Source organism: Sarcophilus harrisii, chromosome 4 (genome assembly GCF_902635505.1).
Source record: "Sarcophilus harrisii chromosome 4, mSarHar1.11, whole genome shotgun sequence".
Lineage (NCBI taxonomy): Eukaryota > Metazoa > Chordata > Mammalia > Dasyuromorphia > Dasyuridae > Sarcophilus > Sarcophilus harrisii.
Genome location: NC_045429.1, coordinates 35,132,114 through 35,147,301, shown reverse-complemented (window position 1 = coordinate 35,147,301; position 15,188 = coordinate 35,132,114). Strand labels below are relative to the sequence as shown.

The window sequence follows — 15,188 nt, the reverse complement described above, 5'->3', positions numbered from 1 at the left end:
TTTAAAATTTCAGTATCAGTTTCATTCTTTTTATTTGGATAATTTTACTTTTGAAAAAAAATGTAATCAAGTCCATTTTTTTTAAAGTGGTACCTGGAGTCTTACTCCATCAAATATCTATTAAAGAAGAAAGTTTTCCATCCAAAGAACCACTGAGAAGAGTCAAGTCTGTCACAGTTGATCATTGCACAATCTTGTCATTGTTGTGTACAGTGTTTTCCTGGTTCTGCTTGTTTTTCTCAGCATTAATTCGTATAAATCTTTCCAGACTTCGCTTCTTTTATGGCATTTGATTTATGCCATTTTACCTCTCCCTTTCCCTTTTTCCCAGTATATTCTCCTCTTACCTCTTAATTTTATTTTTTTTAGATTTATCCCTCCATATTCAACTCACGTCCATGCTTTCTGTTTATATATACTCCTTTTAACTGCCATAATAATGAGAAAGTTCTTATGAGTTATAAATATCAACCTTCCATGTAGGAATGTAAACAGATAAACCTTATTAAGTCCCTTATCTATTACTTTCCTGATGATCTCCTTATGTTTCTCCAGAGTCCTATATTTGAAAATCAAATTTTCCATTCAGCTCTGATTTTTTTATCATAAAAGCCTGAAAATTCTCCATTTCATTGAATGATTATCTTTTCCTCTGAAGTATCATATGATTATCTTTTCCTCTGAAGTATCATACTCACTTTTGCTGAATAGATGATTCTTGGTTGTAATCCTAGCTCCATTGTTCTCTAGAATATCATCTTTCAAGTCCTGTGGTCCTTTAATGTAGAAGCTGCTAAATTTTGTGTTATCCTTCACTATACTTGAATTGTTTTTTTCTGGATGTTTGCGATATTTTCTCATTAACCTGGGAGTACTGGACTTGGCAGTTTTCATTTGGGGATCTTTCAGGAGGTGATCAGAATTATCCAGACTTTTAGGTATACCAATCATTTTTAAATTACCTCTCCTAGATCTACTTTTCAGCTCAGTTGTTTTTTTAATGAGTTATTTTACATTTTTTCTTTTTTTTCACTTTTTGGTTTTGTTTTATTGTATCTTGATTTCTCAAAAAGTCATTAGCACTCATTTGCTCAATTCTATTTTTAAGGAATTATTTTCCTCAATGAGCTTTTGTACCTCCTTTCCCAATTGGCTAATTTTGCTTTTTAAGTCATTTTTCTCCTCATAAGCTTTTTGTATTTCCTTTTGTACCACTCTCAGTTCTTTTCTTAATTTTTCCTCTACTTCTATTATTTAGTTTTCAAAATCCCTTTTGAGTTCTTCCATGGCCTGAGCCAAATTTCTATTTTTTCTTGGAGGATTTGGTGTCTCATCTCATCTTCAAGGTGCAAAACCTTGGTATTAGCCTCAGCTCATTTTCATTCACTTCACACATCCAATCAGTTGTCAAATCTTATCATTTCTATGTTCACAACATTGCTCATACATGTCCCCTTATTTTTGCTATCCTGAGGGAGGGGAGGTGATCTTCACTCTTCACCTGGACTATTGCAATGGTCTTCTGATGGTTTTTCTTTCCTGAAGTTTCTCCCCATTCTGATTCATCTTTTTAATTGACTGTCAATGTAATTTTACAAAAGGGCACACTTGACTATGTCACTCCTTACTTCCTATTCAGTCAACTCTAGTGGCTCTTTATTCCCCACAGGATAAAATATACAATGCTTTATTTGGCATTTAAAGGCCTTAATCTTCCTTCTTTTCTATCTTCTCACATTCTACTTTCTTCCACAAACTCTACAATCTGATTACACTGCCCTACCTGCATTTCAAAGGACTGCATCATTCCATCACCACTCATCAGGTTACTCCAGTCCCTGCTCCAGTACCTTTTGATCAGTCGTCTATTCCCCAGGCCTGGGATACTTTGCAGCCTCACTTCTAGTTCTAATTTACCCAGTTGCCTTTAGAACTCAGCTCAAATGCCATTTTCTGTAAGAGGTTTTTATGCCTTCCATTCTCAGGATGTCTTGTATCTACCCCATATGTATCTGCTAAGCATCTGGTTATTTATGTATTTACCTGTTGACTATGAACTACTAGAGGGCAAAGGCCTTATTTATTACTATAATTTGTATCTCCAGTGCTTCACACAGTGCCTGACACATAATAAGTGTTTGTTGATTGATTAACTGGACTTAGAAAAGTGACCAGGGCAATTTGGCTTGAATTTAGAGATTCAATTAAATTTATTAATGTAAAAAATGCCTGGAAAGATGGGTTGGAGCTAGGCTTCAGAAGGCAAACAAGGGAGTCTTATTGGCAGAGGAAAGTCCCTTTGCCAATACAAAGTACAATTTCTAGGTTCAGTGAGGCAGCAGGAGTACTACTAAATTAAGTGACTTGCCCAAGGTTACATAGTCAAGATGTGTTTGAGGCAAGAATCAAAATAAGTTTTTCTGTGTCCAAAGTTGGTTCTCCATCTACCCTGCTGCACTGCTAGACATTGAATGGCAAGAAAACAACAGTCCCTGTCCTCTGGGAGCTGATGGTCTGTCTATTGAGGGAGACATGCATTACAATAAGTAAATACAAAATATTTCTGGAGGGTTGAGGAAGGAAGAGGGAGAATCTAGGTAGTCTTATCATAGGAGGAAGCAAGCTTTGAAGTCCAATAGGGGATTCTAAGAGGTAGGGGTGAGAAGAGAGGGTATTTTAGACATGGGTGACACTTTGAGCAATGGCATAGAGAGGAGAGATGAAATGTTGAGTACTGGAAACAGTAAGCAGGCCAATTTGTAGTATGTGCTATGGAAAATAATGTGAAATAAATCTGGAAATGTAGGTCTTTTCACAGGTCTTTTCAAAGGACTTTTTAAAAGCCAAAGAAGATTTTTATTTTATCCCAGAGGTCAGTGAAAGTGATGAAAACTTCTTGAGCAGGGGAGTATCATGATCAGTGTGGAAGCTGTGCTAAGAATGGAATGGAGAAGGAGTATACATATTATTGAATAACATTTAGTAAGCTGCTAGAAAAGTGATGAGATCCTGAATAAGGGTGATAGCTGTAGAGTAGAGAAAAGAGGGTAGATGATATTGACATATATCTCTGTGTGTATGCATATATATGTGTGTGTGTGTATATGTGTATATACATATATGTATATATAGGCATGTATATATGCCTATATATGGATAGTATGTATGTGTGTAGGCATATATGGATGGTGTGTATATATGTGTGTGTATACATGTATATTTGTATAATCAGTGGCTCTTCAAAAATTCTTTTAAGTTTAATCTTCATTATTTGTATTTTCTTCATCACTTTTTAAAGTCTAAACAATGAACAAAACAAGAAATCATGTCCTAATCAGTAGCACTTGCTGATTGCTAAGACACTGAAGTTTACCAGTGGGTTCCCATAACAGATAGTTCCACCATATTCCTGGATTCATACCAACCTTATGTACTCTGAGTCTCAGTTTCCCTATTTGTAAAATGGGGATAATGATAATTTATTATCTTCCTTTCAATCTGTTGGAAGGAAGGTACTTTGCAAACTTCATTTTGCTATAGAAACAGCTAATATAGTTGTTGGAGGTATTGTTCTTCCTGAATTAAAGTTTCTCTCAATTAGCCCCAACTATTCCTTATGCCCAGAAGAAATTCTGACTGAAACTAAAGCTCTTGGGAATGACTGGGATAACTGGCTTTAAAAATCTTCTATTAAACTTCATACAAGGTTGCTCAGGATCTTAAGTGAATTATTCAAGCCAACAAGCATATATTAAACTCCTATTACATGTCAGGTACCATGCTAAGTGTTAGTAATACAAAGAACAGCAAAAAGTAGTTCCTGAAAAATAAACAACAATAAAAGTTTAATCCAATAAAACTGCAATTATCCATAGACTGATTTTTTGGGTCCCTCAAATTGTCAAGTTTTAGAGACTGGTATTAGAATAGTTTGGACTGGATGAATAAGTTATGGTATATGAAGGTAATGGAATATTATTGTGTTACAAGAAATGCTAAGGAGGTTGATTTCAGAAAAGCCTAGAAAGATCTACAAGAACTGACACTGAGTGAAGTGAGCAGAACCAGCAGAACAATGTACACAGTCACAACAAGATTATGTGATGATCAACTGTCATGGACTTGACTCTTCTCAATAATGAGGTAATTCAAGGCAATTCCAAAAGCCTTGGGATGAAAAATGCCAATTACATCAAAAAAGAGACTGAATATGGATCAAAGCATAGTGTTTTCGACTTTTTGTTTGTCTGTTTTCTTCTTATTGTTTTTCTCCTTTTGGTATGATATTTTTTGCACAGCATGACAAATATTAAAATATATTTAAAAGGATTTTATATATTTAACCTATATAAGATTGCTTGCTGTCTTGGAGAGGGAGGAGGTAAAATAGGGAGGGAGAAAAATTTAGAACACAAAGTTTTACAAAATTGAATGTTGAAAACTATCTTTTTGTGTATTTGGGAAAATAAAATAGTATTGGGAAAGAAGGAATAGTTTGAACCTTTATACATAATAGTTATACTAATTGGTACCATTGAGAAAATATGTTAGATACCATTAAGCTCAGAACTAGTCTCATTGTTTCAGCGGCCTGACTTGGGTGAGAGAAAAACAAAATTATCACCTCCCTTTTTCTAACAACTACACTCCTATGAATGTATCTCAAGTTTGCATTAACTCTCCTGGCAGCCTTATGTCCCAACTAACATTGAGTCTGATAAAATTCCTAGGCCATTTTAACACAAATGGTTTTCTAGCTTTTTAGGGGCTGCCAGGTGGTACAATGGGCAGAGCAGTGTAGTCAGCAATATCTGAATTCAAATATGACCTCAAATACTTACTGGCTATTCAATCTTGAGCAAGTTATTTAATCACTGTCTACCTCAGTTTCCTCATCTGTAAAATAAGGATAATAACAGGACTGCCACTTTATAGATTGTTATGAGGATCTAATAAGATAATATTTATGAAGCATTTAAAACAGTATATAATGAATTCTTGTTCCCTTCTCTAATAATATTGTCCCCATTCTGTACTTGTGGTATTATTTAAGGACATATACAATAAATATTATATAATTTAGTTGGGTAGAAGCAAAATTGATGGGAGTAAAAAATAATAGAGATGGGACATATAGTTGTAAGATAAGTTTCAAATCGTGGAAGGTCTCCAATTCCAGGGTAAAGACTTTCAACTTTATTTAGCAGCCAATAGAGGGGAGAATGACTTAGATGATTGAAGAATACTTCTGAGAGGGTCAGGAGTCAAGTTAGGAAGATTGACAAGTTGGTTATGGCCTAGTGAGTAAGAATAGAAAGAAAAGGAGCATTACAAGAAATATGGAGAACTTTGTGAATCCCAGTTCTTTCCTCTAATATATTAGCCATCTTTCCCACTTTCCTGACATCTGGGAATTTGATAAGAAGGGCATAGCAACAACAATAATAATTTGTGTTTATACAGTATTTTAAGGTTTTCAAAGGTCATTTTCCACTACCAATAAGGGAGGATGGCATAGTCAGTCAGTTGATAAATATTTATCAAATGCCTACTATGTGCTAGGTACTATACTAAGCACTAATGATACAAATATGAGAAAAGAAATATAGTCCCTGCCCTGCAAGAACTTTCAATCAATAAAGAAAATAAATGAAAGTTGAAAAGGTAGAGGAGAAGGAAGTATTCAATTCAGGGGCATAATAGAAAGTTAGAGAAGTCCTGTAATAGTGCAGTCAGCTCCCTCCTTAACTGGAAGTTTTGGAGTTCCCAATGGAGATTGGAGCCTCATCTTCCAATCTGAAGGACAGAGGATGGTGCTGGAAGAATCCTAAATTTGGAGGCTTAATACTTAGGTTCAAATCCATCTCCATTTTATTGATTACTTACATGACTCTGGACAAGTTATTCCATTAATTCTATGTCTCAATTTTTCAGTTTGAGGTCCAATCCCAAATCCACAATTCTACCGAAACAAGACTGGCCAAGTCCAATCTTTATGAACAAGTGCAGTGTGGGGAGTTGATGCAATTCTCATATGAACTTTGGAACATGAACAGACATTCTGTAACTGGTTCCACTCTACTAACCGTGTGATGACGAAAGAGACTTCTGATTGGCTTCTGAGCTGTAATGGGAACCGATTCAGAAGGTACAAACTGACAAAAGTGAGCCATTTTCCTTTCCTGCTTGACTGCTGTGAGCCTTTGGAGAGGGAGAGGCAGAGGCCTCCCTCTCTGGGGCCCACATAAGGCTCATGAATATTAATCTATTCTTTACTTCTTCATACTTGTTTCTTGCTTTTAGTAAAGAAGTGTTGGAAATGGCTATGATCCTGTAAGTTCCAAAAACTTGGACTATCAAAACCCAGAAATCTAGGAGCCAAAATCCAGGCTAGAATTTCCCAGAAGCCAGATGGTAAGTAACAAAGTTTTGAGTCACCCCTTTGTTCCAAAATAGATCCCAGGCTGCCAAAGGTGAGTTACAGGGATTTAACCATCAACTCTGATAAGTATGGAATGAACTTTTGGGGGTTAATGATATTTAGAAATTGTTTTAAGTGAGAGCCCACTCTCCCCAGGGATCAAGATGGTCTAAACAAGAGTATGATCTCTTGGGGAGAAAATGTTTTGTATTTATCTTCTTACCACATCTTCTCAGGGAATATCTCATGTAAAAGTCAATTTATGTTAACAAGACATGATAGCTCACTGACTCTCAGAAATACCCTTATGCATATGAAATGGTCAGGAAACATACTGCTGTAGATTAGACTGCCCTAGTGTCATTTTTTCACCCCTCACTAATACATATGAACTGAAGAGATTGAGAGTTTGAATGCAGGATTGAAGGACAGGTATTAGGAATAATTCCTAACAAGTAGGACTGCCCCAAAAAAGAATGGATGGTATCTAAAAGTAGCAGGTTCCCTCTCATTTGGGGTCTTCAAGAAGAGTCAAGAGTGCCACTTGTTGAGGATATTATGTACAAGGAATTCTTTTTCAGGAATGACTTAAACTAGAGAATCACCAAGGATCTTTCCACCTCTGTGGAGAAAATGTAGTAATTAAATTGTGCTCTGTATTGTTTTTTTTCCTCTTTGGTCCATTACCATTATCCCATCTACTCCAACTAACAATTCGTAGACCTTTCTTGTTCTTTTTTTCATCACCAGAATAACTTTTGTTTAAAATAATTTTTGCCTGCATTAATATTTATTTGCCTTTCTCATTCCAAGCTTTAGTCCTCCTCACATTGTTCCTACAGGAACATGTCATTCTTTTGTATAAAAGAATTTCCTTTTCATTCTCAAAATCTGAGCTAGTTAATTTATAGGCAGCCACACTGATTTCTTTTAATACCTCCCCCTTTTCTTGTTCCTGGGGATCAGCTATAGGTCCACATGTGGAATTTCATTCCTGAGAGTCATCTATCCTTCCTGAATATATTTTACTTCTATAGTCTTGGGACATGCTATCCTAAATATCCTATATCTTAACCTCTGGAAACTACTCTCTTAAAATCTTGAGGTTTTTTTCCTATGCAGAATAATTACAGTAAGAATATCTTATAATTATATAATGCTTAACAGTTGTAATAGTTTCATATACATCATTTTTGAATCCCATAATAACTATATGAGATAAGTAGTATAGTATTATTATCTCCAATTTACAGATGACTAAATTGAGGCACATCAAGACTAATTAAAACCTAGAATATGACAGACTATACTCAATATACCTTTTTTTATTTATCATGAAATCTAAGATGGTATGCTGACTACCTCCTATGACTCCCATCATTTCTAATCTAGAATGGCAGCTTCCCTTTATCATTTTCTCTGCCTTTGCAAATGTAAATATATCACCAAGTTAAGTCAAGAATTATTCAGTTCCTCTGCTTTTAGTGGAGAGCTACCTCCAGATATATAGAAAGCTGAATCTATCCCATCACAACTAGACCCTACACATCCCATCTGTTTCTCTTTTGTAGCCTTGATGATTTAAAGGCTATTATTTATTTTATTTAATATTTATTTATAAATATTATTTTTTAATATTTATTATTTATAAATATATTTATATTATTATTATATATTATATATAATAATATATAATATAATATAATATATAATACATATTAATTAATATTATATAATATTATATTATATATTATTATATAATATAAAATATAATATTATATAATATAATATTATAATAATATTATATAATATTAATATATATTATTATATATTATATATAATAATATATATTATTATTTATAAATATATTTATTTTATAAAAAATAAAGCTAAGAAAGTAAAAATGGAGAAGGAGAGTTGATAATGAGTTTACTTGTTGATTGATTGTGAATTTATTAAGTAACTGTTATTAAATAAAAGGCAACTAAGTTTTATTAAACCTTTATTAAGCATTTTCTATATACTAGGCATTGTTTTAAGCACTGGGGATACAAAAAAGAGGCAAAAGACAGTCTCTGGCCTTCTAGGAGCTCATGTTATTAATGAAGGAGATGATAATTAAGAACCTTCTAGTTTTTTATATTCTTTTGGGGGAAATTTGGGGGAAGAAAATATGTACGGTAACTGACAAAACAGCAAAAATAACAAATGGCTACCAGTTCTGTGAGGCCTTCTTCTATTGTATATTGAAAGTATATTGAGTATATTGAAAGAACCCAGAAGCCATCTCAACTTATAAGCAGTTATCTGCTTTGATAAGTAGATATATGTTAGCCAACAGAAATTCAAGTTTAGAGTATGAGCTCTTTTACAAACCTTATGTTAGTATATTGCCTGATAAAATTTCACAAAGAAATTGAATAAATATGAACTTTAAAAGAACTTAGCAAAAAAAAAAATCTAACTAAAAATTAGACTCTGGAAAGCATCTGGAGATAAAAGATGAAAGACAACCAATAGCCTTGAAATGAAGCATATATACTAGTTACTTCTCCCTTCCCCTCTCTCCCTCAGCAATTTATTCTCATTAGTCATAATTGTGGAAACCAGGAATGAATGATCTCGGAGTGACCTTTGGGATTCCAAAGTAGTAGTAGTAGAAGTTGTAGCAGCAACAGCAGTAATAGTGGTAGTATAGTAATTGATATCTTTTCCTTTTACATCATTTTCATTTTCAAATATATCACTTCCTACTTCCATACTTCAAGATGCATTCCTTATAGCAAAATATAAGGAAAGAGGAAAATATGTTCAGCAAAAGTCATTAAATCCTCAGAAAAGTCAGGCAGTATGTATAGCACTCCCCATTTATAGTTGCTCTTCTCTGCAAAGAAGGTGCTTTTCTCGTTTCTTTGGTGTCAAGCTTAGTCAGAAGGGCTATCATGTGAAAGAGATTAGACTTATTATACTTGGCTCCAGACAGTAGAATTAGAAGCAATTTGGAAAAGCTAAAAAGAGAGCTATTTAAGTCGTTAGGATAAAACTTGGTAATAATTAGAGCTATCCTGACGTGGATGGGCTATCTGGGGTTGCAGGTAGGATGACCATTTTTATGTTGTGTTGTAGAGAGGAATCTTTTAAAGTAGAGATTGGAATAGTCACTGTGTTCATTTCCAATTCTAAAATCTCATGATTCGGTGTGCCTAAATAGACTATGCAGAAAAGATGATGATACTGATGATGATAAAGATGATAGGATTATATAGAACCTTATGGTTTATAAAGCATTTTATAAGTATTTTCTCATTTGACCTTCATAACAATTCTAAGGGAGATAGATACTATTATATCTTTTTAACAGATGAAGAAACTAAGGCAGACAGAATAAGAGATTTGTCCAGGATCACATAACTAGTAGATGTTTAAGGCTAGATTTGAATATGGGTATTCCCAATTCTGGGTCCAACGTTCTAGCCACTGAGCCATCTAGCTGCTTACTTCCCCTGGGGTTGTGACCCCCAATACAATAAGAGGGAGAAGAACCCTTTCAAGGAAGTCACACCTGTATTCTTCTTTTCAATATGTCCTAAGAAGATATTAATGTACAATTTTAATAACACTCAGATATCAAAGGCCACTCAATCTTATGATTTAATTGCACTTAATAATTACTAATTAGCAAGCAGCCATTAATATACTCCAGCTATCAGTAGTTTCCCTCAAGTGCAATGAGCAAATCACAGAATATTAGAGACAGAGAGGACTTTGAGATCACTTGATCCACTTTTTTCCTATTACAGATGAGGAAGCTTTGGCCCTGAAAGGCGTTCGCTCACAGTCACATGACTAGTCCCATAGCTATCAGGTCTCTCAGACTCAAATTCAGTTCAAATGCTCCAGTGGTGTCAAAGTCAAATTCAGTGGAAGGAAAGGGAAGAACTAAGTCATATATAAGCATCCTTAAGGGCCACATAATGACTTAGAAAATTATATATTAACATTATCTATATTCTCTTGTATTCTTATTTATTTTGTTATATAGCTTCCAGCTACATTTTAATCTGGTTTGCCACATTCTAGAATATTGTGAGCCCAAGATATTTTCCTTTCCCATAGCTAAAAGATGACTTTGCAAAAGAAAAACAAAAACAAAAACAAAAAAACATGAAAAACTCCCCTCTTTCTAATCAATTAAAGGCTGTTTTCAATCTTTATTGTTTATGATCAGGATTTATGTCTCTACTGCATTCATAATGACAGTTAAAAAAAAAAAAAGAATTGTTAAAGGAATTTATCCATATGCTTCTCTCAGCTCTCAGCTGCCTCTTCTAAAGGAATTTCTTAGAACTGCTGCTGGGTACCTTTTTCCAGAAAGGATTATAGCCACAATAAAAATACAATAATGTTTTAAGGTTAAAAAATAATTGTATACGCATCATTACATTTGATCCTTAAAATAACCCTATAATATTGTGATAATAATTTTTATATACGCAAATTAAACAGCATTTGCTCAGTTTATTGTGATTTGATGGGTATCAGTGATTGTGTAGTGAATTAAACAAGATAGGATAAAGTTTAAGTTAATAATTATGTTAATGCTATTAGGAGAAGAGTCATATATGTTAAAACCAAATAACTTGCCATATATTAGCTATAAGGATATTATGTATTAATATTATCATTATAGATTATAGGTTGAAATAATTTGACTGTTAAATACAGATACATTATACTTACCCCTGAAGCTTGTTATAGCAGCAGCATCACCCCTCAGCCCTATGAATCACTGTCACTGCTCCATTGTGACCTTTCCTTTCACCCACCACTTCCTTATTTCCTAGGATACCACTAACCAAAACACCAAATGTTTGATTTCCTAAGAAAACCCCCACCAAGGTGGCAGGTGGAAGCCTGAAGTTAATGGTTCAAAACCCAACTGACAAAGAGATTATGATTGATGGACATGTTCCTCAACCAATCATAGAGTTTCCCCTACTTCTGTTGTTAACTAAACATAAAATTGCATCACTTCTTTTTATTTTTAGCACTCTCCCACGCATATAAAAGTAGTTACCATCCAAAAGAAGGGATCCCTGATTGTGAGGGAGATCTTGGACCCAATTGATGAGTCACTTCTGGACTCCTCAAAATAAATTGAAAATGCTTGGAGTGCCTCAGTATCTTTTTGTTTCACATTGGATGGGAATTTGGGAGTCACAACATGGGTAATATCAACATTATCTCCATTTTGCAAATCAGTTGAGGCAAGGCAGGATTAAACAAATTGCTCAAGACCTTACATCTTATAAGTGAGAGTTAGAACTTAAATTCAGATCTTGTGACTCAAAGGTCTATGATCTTTTCTAGCATGCCATAGTGACAAATGATTTGTGGGGGAAAGGGGGACTGAATGAGGAACAGACTTAATATCAGACAATGGCAAATATTTATTAAATATGCATTATATTAAAATATATTTAAAAGAGCAAGAGGAGTCCACAAAGAGCCACAGACAAGGAGGGTAGCATTGAAATTGCCATGTTAATTTAGTATATATTTTTAAATTCAAGCAGTATTTATTTGGTATTCATGTTTTTCAGATGGAATTCTTGTATTCTGTTCTCCTTTGTATTTGGAAATGATCGTGTCTGTTGGTATCTGACAAATTCATAATTTTTTTTTTAAACTGGTCAGAGTGTAATCTTTGTTCCTGGGGAAGCTGAGGTTGGTGGATCTCTTAACCTCAATTTCTACTCTTGTAGCCAATAACATAGGTGTCTGAACTAAATCTGCCATCAAATATTGAGCTCCCATAGTTTGGGGGCCACTAGATTGCCTAAGAAGGGGCTTTAGGTCTCCTAGAAAATTCACATTGAAAACAGAAAAGGTCAAAGATCTTATGCTGATCAAAATGGCGCTGAAACTTTGAGCAGACCTGTGCTTTCATTCTGGGCAAGATAGGGAGACCCAATCATAATAATGATATTAATAAAGTAATTTAAAAATGTCAAATTCTACTATATATAAAGTACCCAGGGAAATAAATGAGGTTTAGGTCTTTTCTGTAAAGGAAGTCACAATGACTAGGATAGACCAGTCTGCAGTGAGAAAGGTAGAAATTCCAGAAAGGGTACTAGACAGGGAGGCCAGGCAGGTTAGGGGTTATTTCTGAGACAATGTTTTCAAGGTGGAGTAGTAGGTGAAACTAGCTATATGAATTAGGGCAAATCACTTAACATATCAAACAATCATAATAACAGCTGACATTTATATAATACTTAAAGGTTGGCAAAGTGCTTTACAAATATTACCTCATTTTATTTTCCCAACTATCCTTGGAGGTAGGTAACAAGAATACTTAATATTTATATAGCATTTATTATGTGCCAGGTACAAGATTTTACAATTATTTTCTCACTTGATTTTCACAATAACCTTGGGAAGTAGGTGTTAATATTATCCCCATTTTACACATGAGGAAACTGAGGCAGACAGAGATAAAGTGAATTGCTCAGAGGCACACAGAAAGTAAATGTGTGAAGATGGATCTAGACTGGGGGTTTCCCATTTCCAGGCCTGGTGCTCCAACCACCGAGACACTCGGCTGCCTGTAAACACTTTCTTTTCACCATTGTCTTTTCAATTCCCTAGTTTCCTTGAAAGCTCAGGCTAAATGATATTTCCTATATGAGGCCTTTTCTGATCCTTTCTCTATCTACTTATGATTCTCCTTTCTCCACACAATTACACTGTATTTATTTTATTTATACTCACACATATATACATTGTTGCCCCCAATAGAATGTAATCTTTTGGGGGGGGGTAAAGACATATTTTCAATAGTTTTTAAAAGTTGTCTTCCCCATTAGAATGTACTTCTTGAAAGCAGAGACTAATTTTGTCTTTCTATGAATCCCTAGTCATTAGCAGTACCTGGGCCGCACTGAATACATACTCGGACAAACTGATTGGTTGATTGAAATGCCATCATTTTCTTATCCTGGGATCTTTTCACCCAAGATAAGAGGATATTTATTAAGCTCAACCCTGATCAATTAGATTTTTTTTTTTTTTGAGAAGAGACGAAAAGCAGCAAGAACTTGATTTTTTTTCAGGGAAATTTCTAGCTTCCTGCAAAAACTCAAGTCCATTATTATGGCATCTATAAAGTGAGACTATGATATTGAATATTTAACTTTGAAGCTGAGAGACATACAAGTATTCCTGAAAGGAAGATAGTCCCAGTGTTGGATGTTTTATGGACATCAAAGAAAAGAGGAAGTGTTAAAGAATGAATTTTTATTGTCCAGGAAGAAGTAGAGGAGGCAGCAATAAGAATCTCAAGACAACCCATGTCTTTAAACTCTATCTATACTTTGGCTATAGTCAGTTTCCTTCAATATAGGATCTAGGCCTGCTTGATCTTGGAGAGTTGGAGGTGACCTTATTATTATTGTTGTTCATCCTTTGTTTTCAAAGAGCACTAATGACATCATGATTTGGGGGTAAAATAGTAGGTAATGGATGAGGTCTTAACTTGCATGTGAATTGAATTTAAGTGAGATTAGATTGCACAAAATCATCAGCCTCATTATTTTTTCTTGAGTTGACGTTCAATGGCAAGATAAAAGGTCAAAACAACTATTGATGCCCTCACCTCTACCTCCTGAAATGCTGTGGATGACCTTGGCAACTTCAGTGTCTGACCAAGCTCTAAGTTCTCCCCCCAGCCTAATTTAGCCTCCTTTGTGGTCATTGGAACAAATTGTTTTTATCCATTTATTCTGCTGGAGGAAGTCTTCACATACTTGGGGCAAATATCCCCCTAACTCACTGACAGGCTTGCCCTTTTAGTGATAGAAAGTTGGCTCTTCAGTCTTCTGTCTTGTCTCTTACTGGGGATCACTTTTCTGTGACCTGTTAGGGGAAGAATAGATCATTATATTGCCTCCCCCATTCTAAACAGTTGGAAAGTAATTGGGTTCACTTGATAATTTCAGTATAGCTGGAATGATTAAGCACACAGACTCTTAACATGGTGGAGATGAAGTTGAAGTTATTGGGACTCTGGCAGGTCATTGTAGGAATGGAGGGGTGAGTGGAAATGATCAGTCCCTAGAGAGAAAATCATTAGAGATGGCTAACCTAGAGTTGCAGTGAGCATGAAGGGTGGATTCCCAAAGGTAAGGCAGGGGGAGAAATGAAAGGATAGGTTAAGGTCCGATTGAGCAATTTCAGGGTTGTAGAAGTAGAGTTCTTGTGGGGTTTGATGAGGCAAAGGATATGACCCATAGCTTATTTAGTTAAAATGGAGTAATTATAAATCAAGAGGATTTAGGAGAATGCTAATATGGGAAGTCAGAGAGTTTGAGGGGACATAACCATATAAATCAGGGTCCTTAAGGGTTGAAGCAGAGAAGACTGTGAATAAATTTAGCCTGGTTTCAAGACAAATCTCATTTGTGTGCTGCATGTGTGACTCTGGATTAGTGCAGAGAATTCGGAGCACCAGGTGACATATAACGGCTGGTGTAAAAGATTTGGATTGACAAGATATTTTTTCTTCAAAAGAAATACACACACACACACATGCATATATACATACTATATATATATATATATATATATATATATATATACACACACACATGTAGGCACACACACATATACATATGATTCTAGATATGTGAGAAAGAGAAAATGTTTTAGAAGTAACAGATGTGTAGAGGAAGCTGACTCTTAAAGGTCCATGTCTCTGATTTTC

At 34.7% G+C, this 15,188-nt stretch overlaps 1 protein-coding gene across 2 annotated transcripts in view; it reads left to right on the top strand.

Moving 5' to 3' along the window:
- The first annotated feature begins 6,320 nt into the window (after positions 1-6,320).
- LRRC8B (leucine rich repeat containing 8 VRAC subunit B) overlaps positions 6,321-15,188 on the top strand; it is a 110,294-nt gene continuing 101,426 nt past the window's right edge. For both annotated transcript variants that reach the window (XM_003767221.4, XM_031969359.1), the window contains exon 1: positions 6,321-6,414. The gene's annotated coding sequence lies outside the window, so the exon portion shown is untranslated. The remainder of the gene's footprint in view (positions 6,415-15,188) is intronic.